A 12,743-nucleotide genomic window follows, 5' to 3' on the forward strand; every position below is an offset into this window, starting at 1 on the left:
AGGCTAGATTTGGATCTGGATTAGACTGACCACATTTAAGTCCCTTTTAAAAGTTTGCTTCTGCCACACTACTCTAATGAATCAAGTTGTTTTGCACATAAAGGCATATTATTGTCCCGCTTCCTTAGCATCTTTCTATTTGTTTGTTTATTGTTGGGTTTATGCATGAAATTTTCACCAGTTAAAAATAAAATAGGCTTTTAAATTAATTTAATTAAAAAGATACAATCGTCTGTGAAGACTTAAATTGAATTAAAGCCATTTTGCTATGGACAGAGAATCAGCATTGCTAAGTTTGTCTAGTACTGCCCAGGATAAGTATTTTCTTTCTTTTTTTCTTTTTAAACACTTGCTTCTGATTGTACCAGATGTTTGCAATTCTGGATTAATTTTCTGCATTTCTGGCTGAGAACTTCCTAGGTGTATGCCTCAGATGCTTTTACAGAAGCCAGCAAAATGTATCCAGCTGGTTTTAAGGATGACATTAAGAAAAAATATATTGGCAAAAAAAAAAAAAGGAAGGATTTTAGGTTGCTTTTGTTCCTTTGCTTTTAAGATGGTCTTGTGCTTCCATGCGTTGGCACTAGGATTTGAAACTCGCCCATTTTTACGTCAGGAACGTAGTTTTTCCATTTCCCATGAAAAGAAAACAGAATTTTGCATACATGCTGCAGCTGATTGTTAGAGTTCGTTGAGGGCATTTTTTAACAATTACGGTCACTACAGCCTAATCTGCATCTTCGCAATTCCTCCTGTGATTAGACCCAGTTACTCATACATCTGGGTTTTCCTGGACATAGCCTCCTTTTTCTCAGTCTGGAAACTTTGTCAATGCAGATTTTGTGGAATTCATATACATGCCCTGCCCAGATGGTCTGTGCATGTGCTGTAAGTCTGGTGCGCTCCAGAAGTCCCTGATTTACTGCATGAAGTAATTGTCCATGGTGTGAGGAGCATGGTCACGATACTTGCTCAATAGTTGCTGTAAAGCATGGGGGCACGTTGCTCTGCTTTGGGAATCCTGAGCAAAACCCAGAGGTTTGGGAGCATCTGACTGGTTTAGGCAGACCAAGTGAAGAGGCTTATTTCTGGACATCATAATTTGAACTTAATTAAGCACAAACTTTTGATGCCACTTATGACTTTATTAGGGACGTAAGCACGCATCTTGCTTTTTCTTGGACTGGTGTTGAAAATTCCTGTTCCTGGATTGTCCAGTTGAAAGATGCATGTCTCCTCATAGCGAGGGATCTTGTATCTGATGACTGTTTAAGATAATCACAGTAATGGTTTTAATCTAACACTAATAAAAATAAAAGCATTCACCACAATAAATGAATAGTTGGTGACTGAAATGTGATTTCTTGTGAACAACCCTGCTATTTGTCAGTAGTAGCAAAGCTCTAAGCAAAGAACATGCGCCAAGTCCCAAAGAAAGCAGATGAAAGCATTAGCTAAGATCCCAAATCAGGATGTTCATGCTTAGGGTAGCCTAAAAGATGAATGAACCAAACCAAATGAAACCCTAAAGCACACAAACAAAAGCTATTTGATACCAATGACCCTGAAGAGCAACATTTAAAATTACTACTGCACGTCATTTCCCCCAGTTTTGGTTTGTGATGTCTCTGTGTGCACTAATGTGCTATAAGTGTTTATCTTTTGGGAAAATTTGTGGTCTGCACATTTGTGGACTTATTTGTGGCTGTGATTTTCCATGTATTGTATCCTCATAGCACATGGTCGTTAAAAACAAAGGAAGTATTGAATTTGCATATCCCTTCAAAATTAATGATTCTATCCTGTGAGACATGTCAGCACAATTAGGGACCCTGTAACCTGCCTAATCACCATCTCTCCTGCAAGTTCTGGTGCCAGAAGCTGGAAGAGGCAGGGGGCTGGTGTGGCACCAGGCACATCTGCTTGGTGCTGGAGGGTCAACCACGTCCTGTTAACCCTGAGGCGTATCTGACCTTTCAGGCTAAACAATGAAACTGGGAAATGTAATTGGCTTTGCCAAGAGCAAAGCAGGCTTCTAGTTACCCAGGCTGCTCTGAGGGCTAACCACCACCTTGGAGCATGGCTTCCCCATCTCTCTGTCACGCCATGCTGGTTGTCCTCCAGGCTAGGTTTGTGCCAGGATGGGTGCTCCTCCATCAGCTTGCCTGCCTCCAGAATCACTGCTCTGCATCACAGCTACATTTAGTTCACCATTTAGGGGTATTTTAGAGAGGGGGTTTATTTTTGTTTGTGCTTTTGAAGTTTTCTGTGCAAAGGCTGCTTCACTTTGTAGATGTGGTTCTCATCTCAAAGGTACATTGGGACCTAATACTCTTCACACTGTATGGATACATGAAAAGTTGAACTGTTTGGACTTCTCTTTTCCATCCCACTGGTCATTGTTCATTTTTATTCCAAACCAAATTAATCAGATCAAATCAAGCATTTCCAGAAGCAGGATTTCAGGAAAAGCTCCTTTTAAGACATTTTTAATGACAGAATTTTCATACATCATCTTTAGATTTTACATTTTCTTTTGAATAGTATTTCACTTGTGTGTGTTAGACAAATTTAAAGTTTCACAGTATATCAGTACATCCATCTGAGGAACCTGAACATACACAAGTCCATGGGACCTGGTGAGATGCATCCCGGAGTCCTGAAGGAATTGGCTGACGTAGTTGACAAGCCACTCTCCATGATATTTAAAAAGTCGTGGTGATCAGGTGTAGTCACCAGTGACCAAAAGAGGTGAAACATCACAGCCATTTTAAAAAGGGGTAGGAAGGAGGACCCTGGGAACTACCGACCTGTCAGCCTCACCTCTGTGCCTGGGAAGATCATGGAACAGATCCTCCTAGAAGCTATGCTGAGGCACATGGAGGACAGTGAGTGATTCATGACAGCCAGCGTGGCTTTACTAGGGGCAAGTCTTGCCTGACCAATCTAGGGGCTTTCTATAATGGAGTGACTGCATCAGTGGTTAAGGGAAGAGCTAGGGATGTCATCTACCTGGATTTCTGCAAGGCCTTTGACACAGTTCCTCACAACATCCTTCGTTCTACGTTAGAGAGATATGGATTTGATGGGTGGACTCTTCAGTGGGTAGGAATAAGCTGGATGGTCACATCCAAAGGGTGGTGGCCCATGGCTCCAAGTCCAGATGGAAAACAGTGACAAGCAGAGTTCCTTAAGGGTCTGTGCTGGGGCTGGTGCTGTTTAATATCTTTATTAATGATATTGATAGTGGGATTAAGTGCACCCTCGGCAAATTTGCTGATGACACAAAGCTGAGTGGTGAAATTAATGTGCTGGAGGGATGGGATGCCATACAGAAGGAACTGGACAGGCTGGAGAAGTGGGCCTAGGTGAACCTCATGAGGTTCAACAAAACCAAGTGTAGGGTCCTGGACCTTGGTCGGGACAACCCCTGTTATCCATGCAGGTTAGGAGATGTGATTGAAAGCAGCCCTGAGGAAAAGGACTTGGGAGTACTCATGGATAAGAAGCTGGACATGGATCAACAATGTGCATCTGCAGCCCAGAAGGCCAACCACATCCTGGGCTGCATCAAAAGTGTGGCCAGCAAATCGGGAGAGGTGATTCTGCCCCTCTACTCTGGTCTGGTGAGACCTCCCCTGGAGTACTGTGTCCAGCTTTGAAGCCCTCAACACAAGAAGAACATGGACCTGTTGGAGAGCATCCAGGGGAGGGCCACAAAAATGATCAGAGGGCTGGAGCACCACTCCTATGAAGACAGGCTGAGAGAGTTGGGCTAGTTGAGTTTGGAGAAGGCTCTGGGGGGACTTTATAGTGTCCTTCCAATACCTGAAAGGTGCCTATAAGAAATTTGGGGAAGAACAGTTCATGAAGGCATGTGGCAGTAGGACAAGGGGTATTGGTTTTAAATTCGAAAAGGAGAGATTTAGGTTGGATATTAGGAAAAAATTCTTCAATATGAGAGTGCTAGATCACTGGAATGGGTTGCCCAGAGAGGTGGTGGAGGTCCCAACCCTGGAGATATTCAAGGTCCGGCTTGATAGGGCTCTGAGTGACCTGATCCAGTGAGGATGTCTCTGCTTACTGCAGGGTGGTTGGACTAGATGACCTCTAAAGGTCCCTTCCAACCTTACACATTCTATGATTCTATGATTCTATGATTAAATGTAAATTTTTCTCACAAGCTGCACATTGAGCTGGAAGAAAGGGTGAAATGTATCAGTTCCTATTAAGCAGTGTTGCCACACATAAAAGGAATGGAATACATCATTTCTGATCATGCTATGATGGTACGTCCTCTATAATAATATGTAGAATTGCACAATCTGTAGAGACTTGCCACTATGTCATGAAAAAATGATGCAGCATGAAAAAGGTATCAGGATAAATCAGTTTAGAAACAAAAAAGAAAACTATTAGAAACATCTTTTTGCAAGAGAGAACTATTTATCTTTTAAAATATACTCATGGAGAAACTTTCCTTGCAATGTATAGAATATCAGAATAACTTGTTGACTCTATTGACCTCTTCTGACAAACTTATATGGAAAGAAAGTTTTTCAACCTGCTCTCATGTCAAGTGAATGGAAATGAAAGCAGATTTGGGCCCTGTGCTTATATGGTTCATATTAGAGACGGGTTCGAACCAAACCCACTAGATCAGAACATTCCCAGACTTTGAGGAAGTTTGGCTCTGATTTCAGTTTTAAAATTCAGTGCTGGCTCCTTTCAACAAGGAACTAAATCATCTGAGCACTGCTTTGGGAAATTTGGATCCAGATCAGTACCTTGCAGCTGCAGCCCTCATTGAAATCTAGAGCTCCTCCATCCCGGTCCAGGGGGGGCCAGGAGAGCACGGAGCTCCCACAGGGGCTCGACTCTGCAGACAGCCCAAGTCACTGGGATAGTCACACTCAGGCTCTGCCAAGAAGGAGGTCTGGCAGGATGAGATGCATGGAGAGCACACAGACAGAGTGCTGCGTATCCCAAATCGGCCGGCACTCGGGTTTACTGTACTGTAGGTTGTGGACCAAGAGTGAAATGGGCAGACCTTTCACCATTGAAGGGCTTGGTTATCGTACCCTTGAAAAGCAAACGCTTTCTAACAGTTTCATTTGACACATTTGTACAATTCCAGTGTGTATTCCACACACAGTAATTGTGTAATTCCACAATCGAGCGCTGGTGTGGTGAGGAAGCTGCTGGTCAGATATGCTAGAAAAACCGTTAGCACAAGCTTCTGAAGCACTTGATCCTGGCAATCCTGGAGCCATGAGTCCTGGTGCTGGTGATAGGGGAAACAGACCTCAAGTTGGTGCTGCTTTTATATGCAGTAAAGCCATTTTTATTACTCTTTTTCTTTAAGTCAGTCAAAATAGGCTAAAATATTTCTCCCAAGCTGCCTGTGTGACCACATCAAAACCACCAAAACGCTGAGCCTCTGCAGCAAGGACAGCAGGTACTTCCAGGAAGGGAACACCTCCTTGCCATGGGCCCCTCCTTCCCCTCTGCCCCAGTGCACTGCAGAGATGTAGCTGCACAGGGGATATCCTGCAGTGATGGAGACACAAGGAAAAGCACTGTGATGTCCTCCAGACTCAGCAACTGTGCATGAGGAGATGAAAGAGGAACTTGTGGAGACTCCAGACAGTGGGATGGACCTGTGGCCTAGGTCCATTCCCAGGACAGAATCACAGAATTGTAGGGGTTGGAAGGGACCTCAAGGGGTTGGAAGGGACAGCTTACTTATCAGTTGTTCTAAACGTCTCCTTCACTCCTTCTCTGATATAAAGGGATCAAACCAGTTTTTATTTCCTTGTCCCTCGGAGATCTGACTTGACCATCACAGTCCAAGCTGTTGTTCAGCTCATTCAGCAAGTGCATTTACGCTGTTGTAAACAGTGGCTCGTCACAATGCTTTGTAAGTCTTGTATCATAAAATCCAAATGCCTTGCAACCTTTCTAGGAACACCATCATCCTGTTTGGCCCTCAGGATTCCTGGAAACTGAGCATGAGATGGAAACAAGACGGGAGATATTCTTGGGAATGGCATCACTACACTGTTTCCCCATCTTTCTCCAAATCCACTGTTATTTTTACCATGACTCTGTTGCATTCCCTTGGTGTCTTTTTTAGCTGTCCAGATACAAGCTGTTCACTACAATGACTGTCTTCCACTTTCTCTTTGTGTGGCATCCGGAACAACAGGGAACCAATTTCTAGTTAATGCTTGGTGATACTGTGGTAAACATGCTTGGTGATACTACATCAAACATGCTTACTCTTAGCACCGCTACTACTGAAATACCTTAACATCATTCAGTCCTAGATATCGCCTGAGCCAGCATCCATTTACATATGTCACTCATTGCAGTGCCATTTCTCAAAAAGAAGGATTTGGGCCATCTCCAGTTCTTGGGTCAGACGTTGTCTTATTCTTTATGTTAAACAATCACTTTAATCGAGCCTATAGATCTCCAATGTAATTGCAATGCAGTGTCCTTTATGAGTGCATAGGCTTTTATGTTGAAATTAGTTGGCAATTAGGGTATCAGTATGGGAGAAACTGTCAGCTTCTTTGAGGCAGTTGGAAAGAAACCTGATGATGATGATGGTGATAATAATAATAACAACAACAACAACAACAACAACGTGGCAGCATGTGTTGTCACTTCTCAAGCTGCTAACACCCAATCTGGTCCAGAGCAAAGAGCTTTCAACAAGTTCTTCAAAGCAGTTATGGTTTGGTTGGTCACAGAGTATTTTTATATAATCTCTTGTGGAAGTGTGATGTTTCCCTAAGCATGTGGAGGTGATAGCTGCTGTTACTGACTTACAGAATGATATGTTGGTGCATGACTTTGCTGAAGGTTGATGGAAAACCTCTGGTGAGACAGCTATGATGAATATTTCCCATGGACCGTAAAGTGCTCCTTGATGAAGTCAGAGCTGCATCTGCAAACATGCAGGGAGTTGGACGTTTATTTTTCTGCAACTGTTAAATGGTCATTGAAGCAGAAGGTGTAGTATTCCACTATCTAAGAGCCTTAGATAATTGTGAAGCCTCTTTCCACGGTGCATTTTGAGTTCCAAACAGGGTTGGTTATGACTAAGATCACATAATACTTTTTCTGGGACTCTAATTAGATTGTCTGACCTCATGTCCTAACAAACTGTGGCAAAAGCCCTTTTCACTCCTTTTCCCATTGGGACAAACTGCATTTACTGACCTGTTATTTTGCTATGTTAAGGAAGTTAAAAGGCCCAATACCTTTTGCTCTTTTATGATTCTCTCATAAATGGAAATTACAGAAAGATTTGGGGTGGGGGATTATCCTTACATTGTAGTCTACTGTAATTTTACAAGGGAAGTCAGAGGCATGTATTAGTCTGATCTCATTTATGTCAGGCTAACTCTGAAATAAGTGAAGTCTTGAAAATGTGTATGTAAAAAGCTCACATAGTTAAGACCAGAATCTGCCAAACCCCTCTTTTGCCCCTAGGCTACTAGTCCTACTGTCTGGAATTCCCTCTCTTTTTTACTGCCCTGGAATTCTGTTACTTTTACAGCATTTGAGATTTCTAACTCTAATGCTATTATAGTTTTACTAGGGAACAGTCTCCTGGGTAAGATCAGAGTTCAGGATTTGGCTGACTGGCAGGGTTACCGAAATACAGCCTAATCTTTTGTTTATGTCAACTCTGCAGCTGTCTTTCCATCTCCTTTAGCTCTTACCTGGATATACAGCCTTTTCCCCTCCAATCCCTTGCCTTATCTTCTCTCTCTTTCTGCTAATACTCTCATTTGGCACCTTTTGCCGTTTTGAGGTTGTCTGGAAGAAAAAAAATGTGCCGGAGTTATGAAGATTTACAGACTTGAATAAGCATTAAACATTTCATTGGTCTGCTGGATTGTGTGCAATTGATAAAAATTAGCCCAGCAAGGACAACTTGGCTGTGCAGAATGACTCATTTGCATAAGGTTTTACAGCCGTGTCGCAACACGTAGCATATGTAATTCAACATCAGTATCAGTCTGAGTTAAGCATTCTCGTTGTCCCTGTGTATTTTGATTTGGCTCAGGAGTCCAAAGCAGAAATACATTTTTAACAGCTTCAAATAGAAATCTGGGAACAAAGGCAGTCTTAAGAATTCTGTGAGAAATTATTATCTTTTTTTTCCTCTGTGTGTGTGTGTATGCAGGCACAGTTTCAGTTAAAAAGGTTTGGTTTTTAAGAGAGCTGGTTGAAGACCATCCACATTTGCAAGTTAAATCTCTCCAGCATTCCATTGGGCTATCCATCAATGAAAACTCAACCAAACAGAAGCGTTTCCTCTCAGGTAGAACTTATCATGACCTTTTTCTTCACATTGGTGCACAGCTACCTGGGGTGGACAGCCCGGATTACAACCGTTTTGTGATTTGGAACACATAATGGTGTCCAACCTGTCCATGCTGAGAACCACGGCACAAAAGTGCTCTGTGCCTCGCAATGTGCTGGTTGGCTGGCCCTAGTCTCACAAGGAGCTGAAGCATGTGCTTCCACATGGAGATAGTCCCAAAGACCAATGGCTGATCTCTCTTGGATCAAAGGAAGAATGCTCAGCACCTTGCAGGAATCACAGAAATGTGGCTTCATTGCACGGGATCAGCCAAACTGAATGAATCCTGGTCAAAAGAGCAAGAGAGTACACAACGAGCAGGGGTCAGAACAAACAGCTAGAGATGGCTGAGAAGAAAAAGGAGTTATTTTTCATTAATTTGGTTGCCTGAGTTTTTTCTTTGACTTGAAAACTTCAGCACTGACATCAAAATGAACTCAGAATATTTGTGCTGGTGCTATTACAGTTGTATCCATTTATTTGTTTCTTATTGTTTCTTATCTAAGAATTGAGCTTGCAGCCACACAAACCTGTGCCTGTTCTGAAAATTAAGGAATATTAATAAGGATGTATATAATTTTGTTATCTGAAAAGAAAATAACTGTTCTTGCATTTTCCTTGAATTATGTGCTCTTGGGATGACACCATTGAAATTTTGAAATTTGGGAGAGGGAGGAGACTGAAAACATGGAAGTCATGGCATTGCCAGGAGTTGAGGGAAACTCTGGTTTTTCAAATTTCCTGTCCTGCATGGGACATGTTAGACATGTTAAGTTGTGCTTTCCAGAATGGGGCAAAATTCACAGAACCCAGCCTGTTTGCTGGTTTCATTTCCTCTCTGATCCTGAAAGGAGTTCTATCCTGGGTTCAAGAAAACCTCTACAGGAACCAAGTCTGTCCAGAAGAATATATTCCATAAAGAAATTCCTCATGAGCTGTACTTACTATTAAAAGGCCAAAGGGTTCTGCCCCTTGCACTCGCCTGGTTATGTTTGGTTCACACAGGGTTTAGTGTCAGACAGCGTGAGTTTAATGTCTCCTCTTGCTAAAACCAGGAGGAATCCTGGGATCATTGACTTCTGTGATATCATGACAGGAGGACAGGAAGGTGGGTGATGGTGGAAGTACTGATCTTTTTCTTTCCCTTCTTACTAGCCTCCTGCACTGTAGCTTTTTGAAAACAGTTCTTGCTCTGGGACTTACTAACAGGGACTTCACCTTAGAGAGGGACCAATAATGAGCAGTGGATCTGGCACCCTTACTTGTACCTGGTTTTCCTGGAGATAAAGGGCACCACAGGCTCAGCACAGCCCCATTCCTGGATTCTGCAGACCCTGAAAGAGGGCAATCTGCCTGGTGCCATCATTGCCTTGTGGAGGGAATAGTACCATCAGCAGGGAAGGGAGAACACTACTTGTCTGCCCCAGCCAGGGCATGTAGTCCTACTGGTAGCACCAGCCCACCTCTGCAGCAGGAGGAGGAGATTAATTATTCATGGTGGAGATGTAGGGTACAAGACTAATAGTGCAAATACCTCAGCATCACAGTTGTGCCCCTGTGTTACGATCTGGTATTGTGTATTTTGAAGCTGTAGTACTGCCATATCACCAGCTAGGTCATTGCACTTTACACAGTGATGTAATTTTACATGTGACACAAGATTATGTTGTGATCAGAGATGAAAATGCCAATGTTTCTCCTCTTACAGGGAAATCCCACAGTGAGGTGCATTAATTGTTGGACATGTGTCAGAGCACCAGCAACATGGGGGTGAGTTATGCCAGGCTATAATGGTACCTTGTGGGGGGTTACAGCCAGTCCCCAGGACTGCCATCCTGCAGCATGTCTCAGCTCCAGGTCTGCCTCTTTCTTCTATCTGGAAGCCACTAAACAGAGGATCGATGAGGTGGCCAGGCGCAGTGCTCTCAGCAAACCATCTCTTCCCTCCCCGTGTGCAGAGGCAGGACTCTGCTCCAGCCATTGCCATGCCCAGGCATATATCAGCCTGGGTGTAGGGCAGACCACCTCCTGACTGGGAACCCTCAGGTGATTTGCAGCAGGTATAGAGGGGCTTGCTTCCTTTCCCCACCTCTGCGTGTTGCTGGGGTCACCTACATCACACCAGGAACCCAGCAGGCATCCGCCAGGGCAGAGCTCTCAGGGATTTGATAAGGTTCCTGTGTGGCTCAGGTGGCTCACAAATACAACTGGATGAGACAGGGACATGAGAAGAGACACAAGAAGGCAGAGAAGTAATGGATGTTGCTGTGGATCAAGCAATGGGCCAGTGGCTCAACTGAGGAGAGCCTGCAGGCTGGCTACCCCCGCTCCTGTCCACAGGGCAAAACAGCCTCTGCCACTGGTCTCTTGTTGCACCTCCTCTGTCTCTGCTGCATCTCCTGGACCAGCTTTGCCCATGCTTCAGCTACATTCATCATCACATTTGTCACCTGTGTGTATGAAAAAAACAACCTGGCATCCAACTGCCATGGCTTGCCTGGGAAAACATCAGCTTTCCAAGTGAGAGCGAGGTGGGAGTTTTGAGAAGGCAGGCAGCTCTTTCAGCATCTTGCCAAATGTTCCCATCGGTTTCAGCTGTGGGTGCAGGGCTAGTTTAACCCTAGGGCATTCAGGGCATCTTTACAACCAACGATGGGTATGCTTTCAAGAAGGCCATTGGAAATGTAACAGTAAATGTCCTCAGCTATCTGGAAAACTTCTTAACAGTGTCATTTGAAAGACATTTTTTTCCTGAGTTTTCTGGATTCAATTCTGATCTCGTGCCAACATGACAGGGATGTGCTGGTTTTATTTCAGAGCCAGCCACACTACAATTCTTTTTTCTTTTTATTCCTCAGGACATTTCGCCAGTTGTCTGGTTGGAAGAGAGTATTTACATTTGCTCTTTTTTTTCCTAATTCAAAACCCACTCCACTTAATATCCATGGTTTGTACGGGATAACCTTGCAGCCGCTGAACGTAAAGACCTGATTCTGTTCTATGCGTACGTAACCCTGCTGATTTTCAGAGCTGCTCCTGACTTACATGAGGAAATCCTGACTGTGAAAACTTTTTTCTGCTACTTTTTCCAGACTGTGTATTCTAGATGTCTCCACATTATGGGACATGAGTCACGCAGTGAGCGTCTGACAGGTCATTTGTGTTATGACTACAGCAGAAAAAGGACCTCACTGGTTTCACATGAGAAAGTTGAATCCTAAATGTGGCTGGAAAAAAAAGTAAACAGAAAAGGATAAAAAGATGCCACCAGATAAATATAATGTGTGTATTCTTTTCCTCCAAAAGATTTACTCATGCAAATAAACCACAGCCATTTTCAATGACACTTTTTTTGGGTGGGGTTTTTTTCATATTTTAAATGGATCATTTTGAACAAAAGCAATTTTAAGGAAAAAGAAACCAGAAGACAAGTCTGACCTTGAGCAAATTTGGTGTGGCAGTGATTCACCCTGGTGTCATTTTAGAGAGATAGTCAGCATCAGATAATCATAAACCCATGATTGCTGTATGTATGTGTGAGTATGAATTTATATAAATACACATATTTATGTACAACCACTCACATTAGAATTAAAGAATGCAACATCTCTCACGCACAACACAAAGTGGCCTGCAAGACCCCGTTCAGGGGAGATCTTTAAAATGCATGTAGTAATTCTAAGGGGCTGCTTCAGTCTAACAGCATTTATGTGCTTCTCTGAACCAAGTTGCAAGAATTTATTTCTACCCACACTGAAATATATTGAAAGACCAACCCAGGGCTGCTGTCTCAGCTCCACTCAAGAGCTTCACCTCTGTCTACATATAGTGATGCCCAAGGTTTTCTTTAAACAAGTGAAACATAAATACTGTATTTAGTATAGAAACAAAAGCAGAGCTTTGTGCCTATACCTAGGGAGGTTGTCAGCAGAAGATGATGGGCAGCAGTAGCCAGTGGGTATCCTTTATTCAGAAAGGGTTTGTGAAACATTTGTCCATTAAGGCTACTTGTGAGAAGTCCTACTTTCTAGACCACAAAAGCAAACCAGGCTCCTCTGCCCCTTTGGTCGGGCTGGTGAAAGGCAACAGCTGTTGGGGAACCAGTGGGGCTCCTCCACCAGTCACTGCACGTCTGCAATGAGGGCAAAAGCAGGGAGAGCCTCCGGGGAGAGAAGGACATAAAATCATTTGTCCCCATGTGAAATTAGAAAGGAGCTAAAGATATTTGTGCTGGGTGTGTTTTCACATGTCACTTTATGGGCTTTAAGCAATCTAAATAATTACTGGGTTACAAACATGATGGCCCTAGTTGTCCACATTTTATCTTACCTTATTGTTTTTCAAAGAGGTTCAAACCAGA

The sequence above is a fragment of the Gallinula chloropus genome (genome assembly GCF_964237585.1).
Source record: "Gallinula chloropus genome assembly, chromosome: 3".
In the NCBI taxonomy this organism is placed as follows: Eukaryota; Metazoa; Chordata; class Aves; order Gruiformes; family Rallidae; genus Gallinula; species Gallinula chloropus.